At 34.2% G+C, this 8301-nt stretch overlaps 1 pseudogene; it reads right to left on the bottom strand.

Moving 5' to 3' along the window:
• Positions 1–129: 129 nt before the first annotated feature.
• Positions 130–8301, bottom strand: LOC109050610 (annotated as a pseudogene).

Raw genomic sequence — 8301 nt, 5'->3', positions numbered from 1 at the left:
GTACACGAATGTACATTGCATTGACTATATACTGTACAATGTACATATACATTATTTGTTTTTATTTTATAAAACATATACTGTAAGTATAATAAATATAGTAAGTATAATTAAATGTGCACAACATTGTGTCTTTTAAAACTTATTTATTAAACTTCAATAAGCATTACACAAATGACACAAAACGAATGAACCAGGATGAGCTCAAGGTCCATCATGATCTTGAGCACCATAAATCGCACAATGGCTCACTTCTATAAAACGATTGACAATATAATGAAATATTAAAAAGAGAATTATAATTGTGTAAATATTCTAACATGTTTCAGTCATCATTATAAAAAATTTTCATATAACTCAGAATTATATAATGTAACTTTTGCATTGCATTATTGTTTTTCCTTGTGAGATCTTGGCATAAACTTCAGTGTGATGGGAACCTTTGGCTGAAAAGCGGAATTCATCTCTAGAGGGATCTGAGTTTAAAAAAAAAAATAAGAGAGAGAGAGAGAGAAAATAAACAGTAATTAATTAATTCAAGACACAAAGCAAGTCTGTCTCACATAACTCATGTATATCAATTCTAATTGATGACTGATGACTGGGTACCCACCTGTGTCTCTTTACATATTTCCGTAGTGAAGTTCTGAAGCAGCTTCACAACAAGAAGTTTCCAGATCATTAGGGTGAGTCTCATTCCAATGCAATTTCGAGGCCTGAGTCCAAAAGGCAGGAAAGCATACTGGTTTATATCTGAGTTTACTCTCTGGGCTGAACCTATAGTGATGTATTAGAAACAAATTCAGTTTAACAATTCTTGCTTTAATTAAATGGTCTAAACAAACAGAATTCAGTGTTTTAGACATACAATTAGGTTTCAAATGGAGATATAAATAAATCAGTGTTGTGTAACCAAACAAGGATGTTTCCTTACACTTTATAGACTGTTTCACAGTCCTTGCAAATTCCATTAGAGAAAAAAAATATTTGGTTTAGCCAGCTTTAATCTGGCAAATGGTTCTATAAACTGTATGAGACACATGCTATAAGATGATCATATGTGAGAAAAACTGAAGAAAATTTTGGTCGTGAAAAAAAAAATTGGGGGAGAATCTCATGATCTGTTAGTCCTATCAAATTCACAAAACCACATATTTGACAACAAGTTCCATTTGAAATGAAAGAGTCTATAATGTGTAAATGCTCTCTCTCAAACCTTTTGCTGATTGCTCACTTGTGTCCTCAAAATGATCACCAGGTATTTGATTCTGGAGCATGAGCTTGAGAAAATCTACCCGACCCTGATTAAAAACACAGAAGCATCAAAATCATTGCCAGGTCTAAATGACAGTGTGAGTGACAATAGATGAAAAGTGAAATAGTGACAAACATACATCTGATTCCTTTATCCATCTCCGTTGTTTATGGAGTCAATGTCAATGCTAAAAGAGGAGCTGGTGACAACTCAAATAAAAATAGTGTTTTCTTATTTTATATATGTTATATACAGTAAGTGATTTTTTTACATATTACTTTGTCATCTGCAATAATATTGCACCTTTTAGTAATACATTTAATTTTAATCCACGGAGCGTGCGACGAAGAATTCCGCCCCACGGTCACCGTCCTTTGGGCGCATGGCGAACTCGGAAGTCCCCTGGCCTTCCAGGCGAGCGGGGGCCTGCGACGGAAGGGGAGAGGGACATGGATTGATGTGATCCCGGTCGAAGTCGAGGAGGAGAAAGTGTACACGGGCGGGACAGAAACAGCCCCCGGGCTACAAGGCGCAGATCTGAGGGCCAGTAGGGCTCTCGCTCCGGTATCATCCCCTAAATCAGCCATTTTGTTGAAAAACACCAAGGGGATTGCAAGCGCAACGGCTCTGTGTTGGTTAGGGTTCGCTGTGTTGCTGTTGGGCGGGTGGTAGTCAAAACATGGAGCTGGCGCGTGGAAAAACACGTCATGGATTATCGGACCGGAGCGGGGTGCGATTAAATCCCCTCGTTTAAACATTTCACATCGTCTTTTGAAACAGTTAGCGAGGGATAGTGCGATATATCGTGAATATTTTTCCTTTGAAGTTCGCCTCAGATGTTTATTTTTTTATCGATCATTTTCATAGGCCTCACTCTAAGCTCTCTGGCATATTAAAGGTTAATGTTGTTGCAGTTCCAGGAACCGGACGAGCACACGTGCGTTACATTGTGGGCAATAGGCAAAAAAAAAGTATACTTGATGTCGAAGCCCACGCGTGGTTACTCGCATTGTAACTAAACACACACGCGGTTTTTTGATGGGTATTATTTCTCGTTCGTTATGAAAAACAGTTTGAAAGGTCAAAATAAAATGACGTGGTTGGAGCAGTGACGTCAAGGCTCATCGACCATTCTGAGCTTTTTCTGTTTATAAAACAGAGAAAAGAACAAGGCAGAGGCAAAGCCCCGGATACCGGAATCCCCGGTGTTGATGGAGTTTTCAACAAGGACAAGTTCAAAATAAATTGAAACTATGCGCAGTTTCAGTTGCCAACACCAGGTGTTCTGTCTTCACTAGTGGGATAGATATTTGTTCTCTAACATAAAAAAAAAACAAAACAAACAAACTACGAGTTCAATTGTATGTTGTTTTGCCATTAAAATGCCATATTACGCATTTAAATCATTTAAAAATACAATTTCTATACAATTCAGAATGGTCATTAGTTATTCATTTTAATCTATAATGTAGAAAAAAAACATTATGTAATGTCTTTTTTTCTACAGTCAAGGGGAAACCAAAACATGTTTTGTGTAACTGCAGTGCTTTCAAGGGCCAGCGTGTCTCATATTTCTTCATCTTTTCACACTTTTCTGCATTTAATTATTTTTTCCAACCATTTAATGCACATTTACCATTTGTTCTATTTATTAATATCCTTCACATCCTTTTATGAACTGAACTTCATAAAATCTCTTACTGGCTGCATAATGTACAGCTGGGGGTATCTAATTATCAGGTTATAAACTGATCTGTAAGAATCAAGTATTCCAGAGAGCCATGTAATAAACTGATGTAAGGTTTTACTTTCAGTAATGACTTTGAATACTTGGCCTGCCTGGCCTTCTGGATTATTTTACCAAAACCTTTTCTTAGTTATTTTTTGTCCTTTATTTAACAAGATAAACCATTCTGAGATTAAAAAATCTTTTTTACAGAAGTGACCTGGCCAAGATAGAGCACTACTTTATCAGAAAGAAGAAAAAAACAACAACACAAAAACAGCATTAAAACACAATTAAAAACATTTACAAATGGATTCTTACTTTAGCAGCTTATTGACCAAAAATCTAAAAGTGTTCGTTCACACCAAGGTCTTTAAGAATATTATTTTGCTGTCTTTGTCATTTGAATGTGTTTCTTTTATGTTTTGATTAAAATCAGGCAATGGTTTGTTTCGCAATCTCAGAAAAGGGTGTAATGAAAAATAATGAAGACTTTCTAGGTCAAAATCAAAAATTCAGCCTGTTGGGAGTTGAGTCAGCAGGAAGTGGGAAGGAAAAAATGCTGCCGGATTTCCCATAAATGAAACATGTCTTGCAACAAAGGTCTTGACTTTAAAAGATTTCTAGGTACTAGGTCTGAAAAGCAATTTGGTTTACCCAAAGTTACACATTAAAATTTTCAGATGTCACAGAAAGACAAGATATATTTTTAAAGATGAAATGAAAAAAAAGGGGCCTTAATGTAGGATGGAAATACAGCTGGTTACATCACATTCAGTGCTGAGGTCAGCTTTAATGATGCTCCCAGCAGCTATTACACAGTGCCAACCACACATTTACATTTACTTACTCATCTAACTACTCATAATTAAATAGCCTATATATGAATTCATTTGTTTGATAAAGTGGGTATACAAACAATACCCCTTGAGGAGAATCTTATGCTCATTTCATTTTTTAAAAAAAATAGTATGTTAATGTAAATGTTAAAAGTACCAAGAAAAAAGGAACATTGTATAATACATATAATATGATTCATGACTGCCAATGCTAAAAAAGCAGTTTCTTTCTCAATATCCGTTTTATAGTGGTGGTTTCCCAGGGCATGGCAGGTCTATTAAGGCTGTAAGCGGCATGAAAAAAGAAACAATATCTTCCTGTTTAGTCTTCATTGACAACCCATAATGCAGGACACTGGGATTCATTTTTATGGGCTTTTTGCATACAATGAATAACAAAATGACCGCTTTTCATAAAAAAGTATTTCTCACATGGGCACATTTTATGTGGTAAAGTAATTCTGTTGATAAAATAGATCTTTTTTAAATAGAAAAGAACTTCATGTCTGCTTTACTGCTACTACACAACGAATGTACATTGCATTGACTATATACTGTACAATGTACATATACATTATTTGTTTTTATTTTATAAAACATATACTGTAAGTATAATAAATATAGTAAGTATAATTAAATGTGCACAACATTGTGTCTTTTAAAACTTATTTATTAAACTTCAATAAGCATTACACAAATGAACACAAAACGACATGAACCATGAAGAGCTCAAGGGTCCATCATGATCTTCAGGCACACCATAAATCACACAATGGCTCACTTCTATAAAAACGATTGACAATATAATGAAATATTAAAAAGAGAATTATAATTGTGTAAATATTCTAACATGTTTCAGTCATCATTATTAAAAAAATGATTCATATAACATAAAAATTTTCATATAACTCAGAATTATATAATGTAACTTTTGCATTGCATTATTGTTTTTCCTTGTGAGATCTTGGCATAAACTTCAGTGTGATGGGAACCTTTGGCTGAAAAGCGGAATTCATCTCTAGAGGGATCTGAGTTTAAAAAAAAAAATAAGAGAGAGAGAGAGAAAATAAACAGTAATTAATTAATTCAAGACACAAAGCAAGTCTGTCTCACATAACTCATGTATATCAATTCTAATTGATGACTGATGACTGTGTACCCACCTGTGTCTCTTTACATATTTCCGTAGTGAAGTTCTGAAGCAGCTTCACAACAAGAAGTTTCCAGATCATTAGGGTGAATTTCATTCCAATGCAATTTCGAGGCCTGAGTCCAAAAGGCAGGAAAGCATACTGGTTTATATCTGAGTTACTCTCTGGGCTGAACCTATAGTGATGTATTAGAAACAAATTCAGTTTAACAATTCTTGCTTTAATTAAATGGTCTAAACAAACAGAATTCAGTGTTTAGACATACAATTAGGTTTCAATGGAGATATAAATAAATCAGTGTTGTGTAACCAAACAAGGATGTTTCCTTACACTTTATAGACTGTTTCACAGTCCTTGCAAATTCCATTAGAGAAAAAAATATTTGGTTGAGCCAGCTTTAATCTGGCACATGGTTCTATAAACTGTATGAGACACATGCTATAAGATGATCATATGTGAGAAAAACTGAAGAAAAATTTTGGTCGTGAAAAAAAAAATTGAGGGAGAATCTCATGATCTGTTAGTCCTATCAAATTCACAAAACCACATATTTGACAACAAGTTCCATTTGAAATGAAAGAGTCTATAATGTGTAAAATTCTCTCTCTCAAAACCTTTTGCCAATTGCTCACTTGTGTCCTCAAAATGATCACCAGGTATTTGATTCTGGAGCATGAGCTTGAGAAAATCTACCCGTCCCTGATTAAAAACACAGAAGCATCAAAATTATTTGCCAGGTCTAAATGACAGTGTGAGTGACAATAGATGAAAAGTGAAATAGTGACAAACATACATCTGATTCCTTTATCCATCTCCGTTGTTTATGGAGGTCAATGTCAATGCTAAAAGAGGAGCTGGTGACAACTCAAATAAAAATAGTGTTTTCTTATTTTATATATGTTATATACAGTAAGTGATTTTTTTACATATTACTTTGTCATCTGCAATAATATTGCACCTTTAGTAATACATTTAATTTAATATGGTTTCTATTTAGACACAGAAACCACTAAAAAACAGTCCTAATGAATATTTGGGGAACATTTTGCAGTAAATACTTCAGTAAAGTTCTTTATGTTTTGTTTAAGTACAGAAGTCACACATACTCTTTTACTTTAGCTGCTCGTGGTCTTTTTTTGCATGTTTTTAATAAAATGATCTGCACGTGTCACAGCTATGGGAAATATCTGAAACATATTTAGAAATAAGTGTTAGTTACATACGTGTCAGAGAACAAAAAGCAGAGCATAAAATAACATAAACCTAAATAGTACATAAAAGTTTTTATATAGAAGTAGAGAATACTGAGAGACTAGATGCCAATATCTGAAACTGCTCATATCAAAGGGACAGTTCACAGCTCTAAGTTTGTTTCAAATCAGTGTAAAAACTTCACAATATATTATTTTTTCATACGGAGAATAAACAAAGTCATTCATTTATTTTGAACAACATGAGAGATAAATTTTTATGTTTGGGTGAACTATCACTTTAAGGGCCTTTACTGTACATCCTTCAGTCGACCACTTGTGAAATATGGAGAGAGTGAACTGCGAATTCTCTTCCATTACTCATCTTTAACTACAGTTATTCCATCAGCAAAGGGGCCAGCAAGGTCTGCATTTGTTTCCTGCACAAATTCCAAAATGATGATGTTTACTGGGGCATAAAGAAATCCTCAGCTTCCGGCCATTAGCACACTTTCTGTACAACTTTGAAGGTGAGCCTACCCTTCTGTTAGTGAAGGTAGAATAACATTCTTTCACCATAATTGCTTTGATCATTTCCAGGTCAGTAACCATTAATATTGGGATCCTTCCATCATAGATCCTGAGCAATATAAGGAATATTGATGAGTTTGCAGTCACAGTGACAATACCATTCAAATGTTTAGAGTCAATATTTTTTTTTAAAGAAATTAATACTTCTGTTTAAAAAGGTTGCTTCTTTTGAGCTTTCTATTCAAAGAATCCTGACAAAAAGTATAAAAAATATTCAGCAGAACAACTGTTTTCAACATTGACACATGATTGTCACATGATATGCTGATTTGCTGTTCAAGAAACATTAGCAAATCAACATATATTCGAATGATTTCTGAAGAATCATGAGACACATTTTAAAATATATTAACATAGAAAGCAAGTATTTCAAATATAATATTTTACAACATAATAATATTTCACACTATTACTGTTTTTACTGTAAAATAATTGCAGCCTTGGTAAGCATAAAAGACTTTATAAAAAACCCCATTAAAAACATTTAAAAACCTCAGACTTTTAAATGACCTGTTGTGATCCACTAATAAAGCACACAGATCATTTAACCATCACAGCTCAACAGACAATTATCCTAACTTAAGCATAACATAATATTTAATATAAATTATTGACTGAGACTCACCCCCAAACTTTTCCATACTTCTTAGCACACTCCATATCGAAATGGCAAAATCCCTAAAATACATGTATAGACAATTAATCAAAGATAGATAAAAAAAAATCTGATCCAGAATCGTTTGAATACACCATCCTATATTATTTTACAGCAGTTACATAATTGATTACTCACTTTAGTGTATGAGAGAAATGTGCCAAAGAAAGGCCAAGGCCTTGGTCCTGGAATTCCCAGTTTCTTAAAAAACCCATGGGGCCAAACACCATAACTACAGTGGGATCAATTACAGAGATATCAGATCACAAATAACAGCATGGGATCCATTAGATGTAGATATAGATCCTTAAAGTTACGAACTGTACAGTGTGATGAAGTACACAAATACAAGACAACATACTACTAAATACAAATTAGATTAAAGCTTAAAGCCACAGAGAACACAGAACAAAGAAAACAGCATAAACCAGCAAAGGACCAGCATAAACCAGCATCCCAGCGTCAAAACATACCTAACCAGCATAGGCTTGATTTTTTAACAAGGTGGTTTAATACTATACACAGAAGTGTCAAGAGCAGAAGCACCAGGGTCCAGGTCACAGACTGAAATGGAAGGTCAATCATTGTAAGTCAGCTGTCAGCATTCTTCAGCAGAAGTCTTAATACACACTGATGCTGTTGGTTTGAATTTATTTTCACCAGAAGACGCATGATCCGGAAGTAGGCGTGGTTTACAGGTGTGCATGACGACCAAATAAGGCATTAAACGACAGGTTATTATAGTTTATAGTTTTTATTATAGCAGTAGCCAGAATAGGAGACGTAAGTCTAAAAAGTTATTCCTTTGTTAAGAACATTCATAAAGAACGACAGACAAAAACAACCGAAACCCAGTTCATCCTTCAGTGTCAAATAGAGTAGCACATCGATTTT

This window comes from Cyprinus carpio, chromosome A3 (genome assembly GCF_018340385.1).
Source record: "Cyprinus carpio isolate SPL01 chromosome A3, ASM1834038v1, whole genome shotgun sequence".
NCBI lineage: Eukaryota > Metazoa > Chordata > Actinopteri > Cypriniformes > Cyprinidae > Cyprinus > Cyprinus carpio.
Note: the sequence above shows the minus strand (reverse complement) of the source record. Positions and strands in the feature narration are given on the sequence as shown.